This window comes from Sturnira hondurensis, unplaced genomic scaffold, assembly GCF_014824575.4.
Source record: "Sturnira hondurensis isolate 20B ecotype Veracruz unplaced genomic scaffold, ASM1482457v3 Scaffold0022215, whole genome shotgun sequence".
Lineage (NCBI taxonomy): Eukaryota > Metazoa > Chordata > Mammalia > Chiroptera > Phyllostomidae > Sturnira > Sturnira hondurensis.
The window spans coordinates 7,477,649-7,491,459 of record NW_028094846.1 but is presented as its reverse complement, the minus strand read 5'-3'; the positions used below and the strand labels follow the sequence as shown (position 1 = coordinate 7,491,459).

The 13,811-nt window shown below is 52.9% G+C and overlaps 1 protein-coding gene across 3 annotated transcripts in view; it reads left to right on the top strand.

The window, feature by feature from the left end:
* The window catches only part of ASTN1 (astrotactin 1), a 273,650-nt gene that overhangs the window by 222,875 nt on the left and 36,964 nt on the right, over positions 1-13,811 (top strand). The gene's annotated exons all lie outside the window — the stretch shown is intronic.

Genomic DNA, 13,811 nt, shown 5'->3' with positions numbered 1-13,811 from the left:
CCCAAACCAGCAGCTGAGTCAGCCGGCCGGCCGAGAGCCGCTCCTGGGCATGGAGGTGCCAGGGCAGTTCAGAGGCCAGCCTGCCCGCCTGTGTGGTTCGTGGCATAAAAATCCAATTAGGTTAAGGACACAACATAGAAATCCAGTGAAGAGTAATAACTTCAGTTTCTGTGTTGCTTTCCATTTTACAACCCGGGGGGCTGAAAGCAGCTCCGAAGGCTCTTTTTAGGCACATTTACGACGATGAAGTCAGCACTCAAGTGGCCAAGCAATTATGGCATCTAGCTGTTTTCTTTAAATGATTAATTAATTCATTCAGCAAATGTTTGCCGAGGGTGGGCTCCACGCGAAGCCCTGTAGAGAGCAGAGAGGGGTTGGAGGAGACAGCTGTTCCCTGGCAGTCTCAGGCAGGCAGGCCTGAGGAGGGCACGGCTGCAAATGAGCCCGGTGGCATCGTAAACAGAGTCTTCACAAAGCAACTAAGCTCTCCCGACATATGTGCGAGGATTTAATTAGAGTCTCAAGTCCCCGGGCTCTGATGCAGCGAGCCCAGAGTCAACTGGATCTATAGGTTGGGGGAAGAAGTGACTGCGAATAATATTGCCAAATAGCTACCATTTTTTCCCGAGCACTTACATCGAGCCAGCCACTTTGCTAAAAATCCTCCGCATACGCATCACTTACATACGTCTTACCCTCCCTCCATGAAAGATCAGGAAATCAGGCATCAGAGGGCTTTCACGGACTTGCCTGTGGTCGAAGGACTAGGAGGCGGCAGAGCCAGGGTCAGAAAACCACCTCCGCCTGCTGAGAGAGTGTGAATGCTGCCTGCTGTTTTGCCTGCTACTGCAGAGGAGCAGATCAAGGTGGGAAGGGCACTGGATGCGGTGAAAGCGGGATCCCAGCACCACTGAAGCCAGGCCACTGGTCTGAGGTGGGCTCCCCTGGGCCAGACGTCAATCTGCTTAGCCTTCCTGGGGGATCCACATTGCCTTTTACCTTGAGTTTTCTGGAGTTTTGATTGTGGAGTGAATTTGGGGGGCGGGACACGATTTGTGATGACAATGCAATCACTGGGGTGGTTTTCGTTTTCCTGTACCCATAGCGTTGTGTCTCAGAATCGGCTGTGTCTACACATCACCCGGGAACTCCTTCAGTGGATGTTCTGGTTCAGGGACACTGGGCGGGGCCTGAGCTCAGGAACACTGGGCGGGGCCTGAGATTCTGCATGCCTAATGAGCAAGTTCTCGGGGGACAACCTTGAAATTGCTAATTCTGAATGAAAAGGCTACACATCTTTTTTTTTTTTTTAAGATTTTTAAACTTGTTTTTAAACAGGGTCTGGGAAGGGAGAGAGAAAGAGAGGGAGAGAAACATCAATGTGTGGTTGCCTCTCATGGGTCCCCTACTAGGGACCTGCCCTGCAACCCAGGCATGTGCCCTGACTGGGACTCGAACTGACGACCCTTTTGGTTGCAGGCTTGTGCTCAATCCACTGAGCCACACCAGCCAGGGCAGAAAGGCACATGTCTTAACTGAAGACCAACAGGGAGCAGGTTCAGTCGTCATCCCAGGGCCTCCTGTCCCGAGCAGGAATTTCATCCCAGGAGCTGCCCTGGCATGTGGCCGCCAGGGGCACTTCGTGGCCCCTCCCCACAGAGGAGTGTCCCGGAATGGACCAGGCCGTTTCTCTGAGGAAGGCAGCGATCGTGAGGCCTGTGCGCAGAGTTGAGTGGCCTTAAGTCCTTGGCCCCTGAAAGACACTGGAAACACACCCACAATCCGGATTAAAGGCGATAAGCTGACTTTTTAAAACTCTGTACTGTAGGCAGCACTGTCCTCGCCTTACAATCTCCAGCATTGGTTCTAGGTTTTTAAAAATAGTGCTCAAAAGTGCCCATTTTTTCCCTCTAGAAACCGAAAATTGTTACAGGGTTTTCTATTTTCGCCTGGCTGAGTATTTTAGTTTTGGGGGTGATGTCAAATGTCTTTCGTATAATTGCGGCCCTGGCAATAGTGACGTATTACACAGAACCTACAATTTAGTCGTTAATTGTATAGTATTCTAGATTATTCTCTATTCCAAATATGTAAGCTTTGCCTTCACAACTTGATTGATTGCTGCCTCGGAGTGGTCTTGTTTATCTAAGCCCTTGTATATGTAAACATTGTCTGGGTGCTGGGCGTATGATGGTGATGGCAGAGAGAACTTGCCTGCTTTTACGGGGCTTCTATTCTAGTGAAGAGAGACAGAGAGTGGCAAGCAGCAGATAAATGGAAGCAGTTATTCTACGTAGTGACCGATTCGATGAGGAAACTGAAACCGGGGGGCGTACTGGAGGCTGACGGGAGGACAGGAGGGGCCCATGGAAGCAGCAGACCAGCCTTTGTGGTGGGGCGAGGAGCGAGGTTGGTCTGAGGCCTGTTAGCCGAGAAGGAGCCGGCTGTGCCCAGACCTGGGGGCAGAACAGTCCCAGCAGGGGAAAGGCGGTCACAAAGAGTCCCCATCTCCAGCATGCTCGTAGCTTCTTGCGTAATGCAGGGCAGGTAGAAGTTACTTGGTTAATATCAGGCTGGTCACTAGCATGACTATGGTGAAGAGAGAGACCTGGGCTCCCTGATGGAATGTGAAGAGGAGAAACTCTGCACTCGGCACGTTCGTTCTGTGTCCTAGACTCAGCGAGCTGAGATGGGACCGATTTGTTTAGCCCGCCCTCCTGTATCCGGCATGTAGACCCACATTCGGGGGGGCTGACCACAGTGACGCAGATCCGAGAGAAATAAACATACAGCCACGGGCTCAATAGGACAAGGCATCTGTCTACTAGGACTTCCATTCCACTGCTCATTGTTTACCTCTGCAAAAAAAAAAAAAGTGTTGGAGAAAAAAATTACAAAAGAAGTGGTGATGCCATGGAGATTGTACATCACACGGGGAACCTGAACTTGACGTCACTTCGGGTTTTCACATCTTCTGGGGTGAGTACCCTTAGGCAGCACCGTGTCCGTAGTGCCCGTCCTGTTCTACAGCGGCACGCTGTGCAAGAGAGGGACGCCGTTGAGGAACGCTGTTCCTCTGTAAAGGAACGCGCTTGCATTCTCAGAGGCATGGCCGGTGGGGGGTGCGGTGGTCAGGTCAAGTTCTCCCCCTCCCCCGCCACCCACCCCACCCCCGCCCCTTCTCTTGCAATGTGTGACGCCCTGTGCAGCCCTCTGGCAGTATTGGTGAAATGAATAAATGAGTGAGCGCCGTCCTTTTTTCTGTTCTGTTCCCTCCCCAAGGGAAATGACAGCATGTCCCCGCACACCTTCCCCTCCAGCCTCGGGGCACCAGTGCACTCTTGTGTCCCCGCTCCTTCGCGTCTTGGGCCTGCTGGTGGTGTGTGTGGAGGTGGGCCGGTGGGGAAGGTTCTGTCCTGGCGAGTGTGGCGTTAGAAAAACAGGTCAGACGTGAAAGCCAAGTGATCACGTGTGTGGCAGGGATGGGGTTAAATACTGGAAACTGGAATAAATCCCTGTGTCGGGTCCGACTGAGGATTGCTATTCCAAGTTTCCAGCTACCGATTCTTGTTATAGAAGCCAGCGATAGTCTTTTTATTTTAAATCGCCTTTCCTATGATTGCTTTTCTTACAGAGCAAGGTAGAAGGTTTTCTTTGGGGGGGGGGGTGTAGTAATGGGCTCTTGTTGGATGTGATATGCAATGCACGTGTAAGTATTTAAACATGAGGTATAAAGGTCCTTGGCCTAAACCCCTGAATGAGCGAACCCCTCTCAGCGGTCCTTCGGCCGGTTTCTGTCCTGGTCTCCATTCCTCAGTTGTCAGAGGCAGGCTCCCTGAGTCTCACGGAGCTCTTTGGAAGTTGGTTCAATGGTCGAATGATGCAACCTCACAGGGAAAATTCAAAGTAAGGGGGAAAAAAAAAACTAACGTCAAGGAAATCAGCAAGAAAGGGATCGGGGAAGTAATGAATTTAGAAAGCACGGAGAGGGGTTGACATCATTTGCAAAGGCTGCCCCGCCTGCCAGGCCCAGTACAAGATGCGGGTGATTAATGCTGGCTCCGTCGAGAAGATCTCACTTCTGTTCCTGTTACTGATAAGAGGAGGACGGTTTTCCAATCAGATCAGCTCCCCCCCTCTCGAAAAACTCCCCGGGGGCGCTTTGACTTCACTGCGGATGTGTGGCTGCCGCCAGAGTCAGGGCCACGGAGACCTCAACCATCGGCACCTGGAGGGGAGACTAGGCGCTCCTGTGCCAAGGGGCGGTGCTCACGCATTCGTTCGGAAACACGCATTTAGGATGTGAGACGTTAAAGGTAGAGCGCAACCATTCCCTCCTCCGGCCTCATCTTACCTCTCTCCTTGAAGTTGGCTCGTCAGTATCTGTGGGACCCACGAAGAAGGCCAAGAAAACTCCCACGTGGTCCAGAGCACTCCACCTTGAGAATCCATCCTGGTTGTTTTTTCAGGAGCAGGCTTGTGCACCTTCTGTGCTCAGGAAGAATGAGACACAGAAGGGGACGTGGCTGGGAGCCTGGGGAGGGCCTTCGGTGAAGGATCCCCTTGCGGCAGGAAACATTCTGGGGAGAGGAGCTGGGGGTGACATTGGGCCATCCCTGTCTGGGACACACGGGACACCCAGACCACCACCAGCGTGGAGCTCTGCGAAGGGCCGCTGTGGTCTCGTGACTGCCCACCAAGGCAGGACTGGAGACAGTCCCTGCCTGAACCCAGTTCATGCCTCGGGGCTCCAGAAAGTGGTCGCACTGGTCTCCCCTTAGAGCCCAGCTTACTTAGGAATAGACAGCTGGCCTAAGTCATAACCACACAGGGCCCATCGAGTTGGCCAAGCCTGGCTGGGGACAGACTCGGTCAGAATTTAATACCACAAAAGCCCGTAATAGAGAGCCATTGCAACAACCACGCAGGTTGAAAAAGACTTTCACTTGTTTTTTGCTTTTGCAGATTAAAAAAAAAATAAGAAAGAAAGAATAAGAAAGGGAGAAGGAAGCATTTCTGCAGCTCGACAGCTCAATAAATCTGCCAGTTAAAATGTGTGTTTTGTGTTGAAATGTGAGAGCTGGTGATGGGGGAAAACAACCTAATCGGGTAAATCAGCGGCCCGGACGGCCCTGACGTGCTCATCTTTCCTTGGGGTTTTTCCTTAGGCAGGTGGAGTCCGCAGGGGCAGCTTCGAGGGTCTCTCCGCGTGTGTGCCTCGCTGCCCCTGCGGACAGCTGTGGCCCCTTCTGCCAGTTTATTACAAGTCTAGTTGATTGCTGCGGTAATTGGTTCTATAGACATTGATGTGTTTGGGGCATTAAAGGCGTTATGGGTTTTCATTTGGTCTGTTTTGACCGAGAGGGGCGGGACTCCATGCCCACTTATCTGCAGCTGAGGTATCCCCATAGGCAATTGCCATAGATTCTGCTCACAGTGGGTTCGGACTCACTATTGATCACAGTCACGTGGCTGAGGATGAGCAGGAGACGCTAGCACTCCAGCTTCCCTGGTCTGTACGTTCTTGTCCAGGGCTGGGGAACAAGAAGAAGTTAGGCCATCAAAATTTCCACAGTATTTCTCTTCAAGGGTAATCATACGTTGGGACCTGTATAGAGTAATGCAGCATCTTATATGTTCATTGGGCTGGTAGAAGTCACTGACAATCTACAGATCAACATAAAAGCGAGTTGAAACCAAAGAAAATCTGTCTTATAACTCAGTCAGCCATTTTTCCAAAATTATTTTATCGCCCTGGCTGCTGTAGCTCAGTTGTTTGGAGCATTGTCCCGTAGACTGAGAGGCTGCAGGTTCAATCCCTGGTCAGGGCACATGTGAGAGGCAAGTGATCAGGGTCTCTCTCTCTCCCCTTTCCCCTCACTCTCTCCCTGGCTCCTCTTCCTCCCTGACTCCCTCCCTCACTCCCTCTCCAAAAGCGATGAAAAATGCCCTCAGGTGAGGATAAAAACATTCTTTTATCATGCCTTATTTTTCACCATCCAGGGTTGGCTTATTGAGTTCCTCCTTTGCTCAGGCCGTCGGCACACAGTCAGTGGGAGGGACGTGACGCCTGCTCTCATGGAGGGGATGCCACAAATAAGTAAATGATGAATAAACAAAATGTTAGGAACTGGGCTATGATAGAGGCTCACAGGGGCACTGCCCACCTTGCAGAGGACATCAGGGAAGACCTGAGTGGCTCCTATGCTGACGTGTGGAGGAAGGACATCCCAGGAAGAGGGAGTGGCCAGTGCAGAGGCCTGAGGTAGGGAAGGCCCAGTGGGGTTGGAGCAGAGGCAGCCAGGACACTGTGGTCCCGCTGGGAAGGCTGGGATGGCCCCGCAGGACCACGGGAACCCCGGCGGGGATGTGATCTGCACTGGATAGAGCGGCAACAAGGCCAGAGCAAACTCAGACACACCGGAGACCCGAAGCAGTAACCCTGGCGTTGGAGAAGAAAGCACACAGCAAGGGTGGCTTATGGAAGAGAGAAACTTGAAGACAGGGTGCGCCCAGGGAGGGAGGAGTGGGCGAAAAGGAACCGAGAGATGCTAGATATTTGGTTGGGCAACTATGATGCTGACGCGCTGTGTACGAACAGGGGCCGATGGGACAGAACGCGTTGGGGGAGGTGGAGCGTGAGGAGCTTCACGCAGACGTATTGATGTTTCCACGGAGACATCCGAGTGGAGAAGTCAGGTGGGCTGGTGGACGTGCAGGTCTGGAGCTCAGAGGAGAGGCCAGTGCTAGAGAATGCTAACCCGTGAGTCTGCAGAAACCAGCCAGTACCTAAACCCCTGGGAATGGGCGCGCCCACCAGCGGAGGAAGGCCGAGAAGAGGAGCAGACCAGGTCCCAGCCTTGAGGTGCTGCCGCAGTTGGAGGTCCGAGGGAGGCGACAGGTGCGGGGGGAGTTCAGCAGGTGACACTGTGGAGGAGCCAGTGGGACGGGGGAGGGTCAGAGGGAGGTGTGGTGGACAAGAGAGCAGGCAGCTGAGCTGGGGGGGTGAGACTGGTAGGCCAATGTCACTGCCTCGTTCACTCAGAGGAGTATAAAATATTACAATGCAAAGGCCCTGAGAAATAATCACAATGGTAACATGTATGCCAGAATTTCCAGTTGCTGGTAATAGTGTTCACGTGCACCATATTCCCCGCCACCCTGTGAAGGGGGCTGTAGGGTGCCTGTGATAACTGTATTGGGTGCAGGGTTTCTGTGAGCTGTTCTCAGCCACAGTGACTTCACTCTGAGTTGTGAGGCCACGGGAGGCACCCTGCTAAGCAGAGCTCTGTCCCTGGCGGTGTCTCCGGGGGTGAGTGTGTTGTCCCAGATGCTCCGGGGTTGAGCAGCAGAACCTCTCTGCACCTGGGACCTCTGCCCGTGTCTTGCACGAAGCTGGTGCCACCGCTCCCTGGCAGCCCAGCTGCCCCCAGTCCAGAGAGGAGGGACCGAAGTCCCCACACAGAGACACGGGCCTGTGGCTGCACAGCGAGGGGCGGGACCAGAACTGGAACCCTGGCCTGCTCAGTCACCACCCTTGTCTCACCACTCGGCGTCCCTTTCTCCACGGGCTGGAGCAGGAGTGACTCGGGGCTTGTCCCCTGGCCTGGGTGTATCTCCGACGTGAGGGCCTGCCCACAGTGCTGCCCCAGGCTAAGCGGCCCCTCCCAGGAGGACGCCAGAACAGACAGGGGACATCCACTCCTCACAGAGTTATTGCCACTAGGCATTCTTAACATAAGAGGAAAGAAAATAAAATGCATACTCTGCCCAGCCCTTACCTGCGCACCCCGCCCCACCCCTGGGGGGAGAGTCCCATTGCACACTTAAGAAACAAACGCTCAACTAAGTACTGACCGCTCAGCGTGTGCAGAAGGCCAGGCTCAGTGCTGAGTGTCGGGAACACAGTGATGAATAAGAGCCAGGCTGTGCCCTGAACTGCCTCATAAAATATGCGGAAAGGTGTCCAGGAAACAGAAATGACAATGAAGTGTGACGTGGGCTAGGAGAAACCTGAGAATAGGAAGCACCAACAAGGAGCTCCCCCTGCAGGCGGGGGCAGGGTTGGACAGCCTTCCTGGAGGAAGTGCTGTGTGTGGAGTGGACATCCTCTGGGGAGCGGATGCCCCGGACAGGACACAGCAGGGCAGGTGAACACGGGGCGGTGTGGACACGTGGAACACACAGGAGACGCAGCTAGAGAGGCCGGGGGTGGGCCGAAGGGCCGATCCATTCTCGTATTTTGATCTTACAGTCATTTGAGAGGTACTACTAAGGATGTCAGAGAGAGGAGGTGTGTTCCGGTTGGGCTTCAGGAGTGGGCATCTGGTGATAAACAGTACGGGGATGGTGGAAGGTAGAAAACCAGAGGTCGGCTGAGCAGTCAGAAGAGTTTGGGAGGTGACCAGGTGGGAAGGTGGGAACCACTGTGGGTCTAGACTCTGGAGGGGGGGGGCGAAGAAATGTCAAGTGTAGGGTGAATGTGACAGTCATTTTGGAAAAATCACTAATGGGATGGGACTCTTTGGACGTGAAGGGTGAGGATGTGGTCAGCCCCAGCGAGGCCCACTGCGGAAGTCTCCCAGGTGGACGCAAGTGGAAGGAGCACCCGTGGGCCCTGCCTTGAGTCCCCCAGTCATGGAACCGCCGATGTCCAAGCTCTTCTGCCCAGACGTGAAACCGGGCAGTCGCAGATTACTGAGTAGCAGAACTTTGGGCTTTTAAAAATAACTTATTCTTATTTATTATTGTTTTTCCCATTGCAGTTTATATTCAATAGAAGTTTTGGTTTTTGCGATAGTACAATTGTTTCTGGATGCTGACATAGCCGGGGAGGTCAAAGGCAGCACCCTCTCCTTTCTGGGGTCTCCATCCTGGCAACACCCCACTTTTTAGGGACTCCCGAACTGCAGACACCCATCACTGAGACAGAAGGGAGGAATGGGGAACCCACGTTCTCCTGTATTCTCCTCTCACAGACAACCTGGGCTTTGCCTCAGTAGGAGCCCCCCGTGGAAGCGGGCGAACCCAGCACCGGCCATTATTCTAACGCCTCTTGAACTCAGTCTGATTCTCCCTCTGACCCCACTCAGGGGCAGAGGGTCAGTGGTGACCTTCACCATCTCCAGTTTTCAGACACTAGAGAGTCCATCCACCAGAATGAAAATCGCAGCTGTTCTTTTCGTTGAAAGCCAGTCAGATGCAGAGGAACCAAGGATGTGGGTGAAGACGGGGAATGGGTGGGGGGTTGGGATTCGAGCTGGTACAATCTCATCCTTCCCACAGCAGCTAGAGGTCATATTTCTCTAAACATTCTGATTCTTGCCATTCTGAACATATGTTTCCTTGTTATCTTTTAATTGGTTTTTATTCTAAATTTAACGGTAAACAGTTGTGATGGCAGCGGCTGGGAGCACTGGCGGGGGACATGTCAATACTGGGGACGTGTGCGACATCGGCACCTTAACTGTGCCCTCCTCCCTCCCCATGTCCCAGCCGCGTGCACGAAGAAGCTGGAGGCTACTGGCCGTGCCCCTTCCCGCCTGTGTTGTCGTCTTTGTGGCTGTCAGACTCTGGGGCACAAAGGGAGAGGAGTAATCTGAAATCTAAATGATAACATCGGAAGCCGTGTATGACAGCCGGTGAAGCCAATAGTGTGGAAGCTGGTGTCAGCAGGCTCCAATGCAAGAAATCTTGCATCCTAGGAAAGGACTTCAGGAGTTGTTGGAAACCACTCAGCAAAATGTGGTCGTCGGGTGTCCTGGAGAAAGCCAGATTTTGAAGATCTGGTGGGGAAGGAAGCCCCGTGCAAAGGGAGGAGGCGGAGCTGGGAGTCCGAGACCCACCCTGACTCTCCGTCTCCGAGCCTCGGCATGCTCCTCTGCGGAATGGGAGCATGAGAACGCTGCCAGGAGTTGTCGGGATGAAGGGTCAAGGCTGTCAGAGCATCTGGCCCAGAGTAGGTTCTCAAACGTGCTCACAATGAGGTTATTTGTCCAAAGTGGGCCCCACAGCACACGCATGCAACTGCGAAAGATGAATTCCGTGTTTAAATTGTTTTTGGCAGCATTGCATGCTGTGTTTCCTTCCTTCTTGGAGATTCGTAGCACATATGAGGGTTTCAAAGGCTTTTCAGAGTTTACAAGAAAACCTGCGTAACTCTTGCTCGGATTACCCCTTCATTAGAGCTTGAAATCTTTTCTGATTGTCTCTCTGTATTATTTTAAGTAATGCCATTAACAAATCCGGAAAACAAAAGTTCTATGAAATCTGCTTAGCAAAACACTGAGGTTTCGTTGTGCCACTTCCGATAAGGTGGGAAGCTTTTGCTTTAAACTCCTCCGTCCAGATGTGGCACCAAATTCTCTTATTTCTTCTGGAATACTCCCTTGGTTTGCCCCTCGTTCTCCACACAGGGCTGTCACCCCATTCCAACCCCCGGACCTCCACGCCTGCAGTGTCACAGCGGCCCCCTGGCTCCCTTCCCCTCGCTCCGTCACTCAGTCTCAGCCAGCACCCCTCTGCCTGACTCCTCCGCCGCTGCCATTCCCTCCGGAGCTCCGGTGAACCCTTGCTTCACCCTGTTGCCTCAAGCCTAGAATTCCCCGTCTGCTTCTTCAGGAGCCCAGCCAGTAGGGCCCTACCGTATCGATGTTAACGTCCTCTATGTGAAACCTCCAGTTCAGAGTTAAACTCTTGAGTGACCTCCTTGGCCACCTTCACCTCTGACGATCCACCTGTTGCTGTGATTATGTTTGTTGGCTTCCTACCCCAATTAGACGGCCGGTCCGTGAATTCAGCGTCCTCCTGGAGCGCTGCCTGGGGGACCCACAAGTGCTGGGCAGGTGACAGGTCTTTCACAGACGTACGCTGACTGCCCAACGCATCTGTCTGGAAGCCGACACCCCAGTGGGGCCCTACGTTTGTGCACAACTCCATGGACAGTGTCAAGGACACTTGAGCACCGTTCCGAGAAAGACGGTGGTGAGAGAACAAGGTGACTCCTCGTTTCCTCCCATCTTCCCTCGCACACAAAGTTGCTGTGGCGTGTCAGACGGTCAGGAAGCCACGGAAGAGACAACGGTTGCTGCGTGGTGAAGAGGAGAGGAGGCCGAAGTGAGCAACTTTGGAAGAATTTTGTCTCCAAGTGCGTGCGTTCCCTTGGGGGTTAGCGAGACCTTCCTCAACCATGGGGGGAGGCAGGGGTGGAGAGGTTGGGACAAAGTAGAAGGCTGTGTTTTTTCTTCAAGTATGGGAGAATACCTGTTCCAGAAATAGAAGTTATTAAACGTTATAGCCATCCATTGCATGGCCTGTGAAAAGAGAGAATGTGGTGATGATAATAATAGACATCTAAAATGAGTTTGCCCTGAGCGAGCCATCATGGCAAACCTCATATTCTCGAAGTATTTTTAGAGTTTTAAATGCCTCTGGCTGAAAAAAGGCTATTCGTTCCGCCATTCCCGTGAGTTTCTTCCATGACTGGGAGACAGTATGGCCCCGTGGTTGAAGGCAAGGCCTTTGAAATGTGTGTGACCTGAGTTCTTTAAGCCTCACTCTGTGTGTCTAGACAGTGAAAATGACTGTCTCTCGGTCATGACGCGGAGTGTGAGGTCCATTACAGCCAGGTGCGGCAAAGCAGGGTTCATAGTGAGGACTCAGTAGCTCAGGGGTCAGCCGCGAGGACCCATGGGTGGATTGGGCCTGCTCCCTGGGTTTCTGCAGCTCGCAAGCTAAGAGTGGTTTCTGCGTCTTTGAATGATTGAAACATATGAAAAGGAAACTGGCATTACCTAAAATTGTTAACATTTAAATTTCAGTATCCATAAATGACGCTTTAGCAGAACGGAGCCAGGCCCATTTTTTCAGGTGTTGTCCGAGGCTGTTGTGTTCTCACGACAAAGGTGGGGCGGGGGTAGTTGCTTCAGAAAAGACAAAAAGTCGTACTCTCTGACCCTCTGCAGAGAAAGCTTGCCAGCTCGAGCCATCGGGGGCAGCCCTAACCAAGGAGCTCCATCCTCGGTGCAGCCTCTTCTGGTCTAACTCTCCTGCTACCATCTGGTCCCTACTCCATCCCTTTTTAATAATAGCACTTAGATTCTGTGTGTCTGTCTTAGCTCCTGGATGAGACAGCACACCCTCTGAACGTAGGGATTACATAGAATTCATTCTAGTGTCTTCGGAAGCCCACACAGTGCCTTGTAAACAGACATTCAGTACCTTGGCATTTGCTCTGTCAAATCAAATTCAGTTCCAGTTTGGGTCTTTGCACTTTTGCCTGATGTCAGCCTATTATTTGATGGATAGCAGACCCTGGGAGGCTGGAGATGGAAGCCTCAGAAGGGTCCATGAAGATTCACACTCAGAGAATAAATAAGTAAGAGCAATGACCTTGAGATGAGACGAGCGCTTACCACGGTCCACACGCAATTGCCACACCCGCTGCTTGGTGACGACATTCACTTTCTACTGTCTCACAGGCGCAAAGTTAGATGTGCCTCAGGGGGTTGGATGTTTGAAGGATGAGTGTCCTCTTCCACCATTTTAAAAGGGTCCTGTTCTCTGGCTTTCTTGACACGCTTTGAGTGTCTGGTATTGGGGGAGGGTTGTATTTTGTTGGGGGGTTGTGCACGCACACCCATGCACACAGGGGTGGCCGTCCGTTCCGTCTTGTGGCATTAGTTGCTTGACGCTAGCCTAGAATAAAGATGATATCTGGATTATTGATGATATCGGATTATTCTCCTCCAGTAGCCCTGTTGCCGGGGGAATGATGGGTAAATACCAGATCCCATAGCTCCACGCTTTCGGGCAGGATTCGTGATGCGCCACACCTGAAGGGCTTATTTCCTGTGCCTCTCTGAGGGTTTCTGATTCTGGATTGATGCAGGGAATGATGCCAGGGGCCCTTGTTGGTATCGAGGAACCATTTGCTTTTTCTCTTTTCGTGCACTAAGAAAACCCAGAAATCCTACCACTGACACCTAGGTATGTATATACATCGTTATTTAGGACACGCTGCCATTTAGATGCCATCCACCCATGCAAGCTCCAACCACGTAGTGGGGCACTTGGGGGAGACATATTTTGTAGCCAGAAAGGTTGACCTGGGGGATCAAAACGTTGTCTGGTTCCACTAGCATCTGGAAGTAGTTAGAGCCCAGCCTGGTCAGAGCACCGTCCCTATCCAGGTTCCCCCTAACCCTAACTGAAGGATCATCCAACTCCCAGAGAGATTGGTTGCCGGCACTGAGGATCCCTTGGGACCACAGGGACTGTGACATTCTTAACAAGCATGCTGACAACAACCAGGATGGCCGAGAGGCCACCACAGACAAGCTGGCCACATCTTCTGATTGCCGTCACACTTTAAAGTCGTACGTGGAAGCGCGTCGTCACAAACTATTGCAGCTATGAATTTCGCGCCATCGTTCCCTCCTGTTTTTCCACCCCTCAGAGCCATCAGGACTGAAGGCCGAGGGTCAGCCCCAGCCTGGCTCTGCTCCCCGCTGCCGTCTCGGGCCAGCGGCTGGGTGCTGTCCAGGTCTGGCCTCAGTCCCGGCCTCCTCGGCCTCGAGGTGGGGGCCGAGGGGCGGAGCCCTTCCTTAGTCCTGGCTTCGTTTCCCTACAACGTGGGGGGCTTCTGACCCCTTTCCCATGGAGGAGGAGATCTCCCATTAGCCCTGGTGGGCGGGGTGCCTGCAGGTCGGAGCCTGCGGGTTTGCTCCTCACAGCTGAGTGCGCCGTCCTGTCTCTGGCCCAAGCAGAGCCTCGCTTCCTTTGGACCGTCGCCTGTTTTCATTCATTGGGGG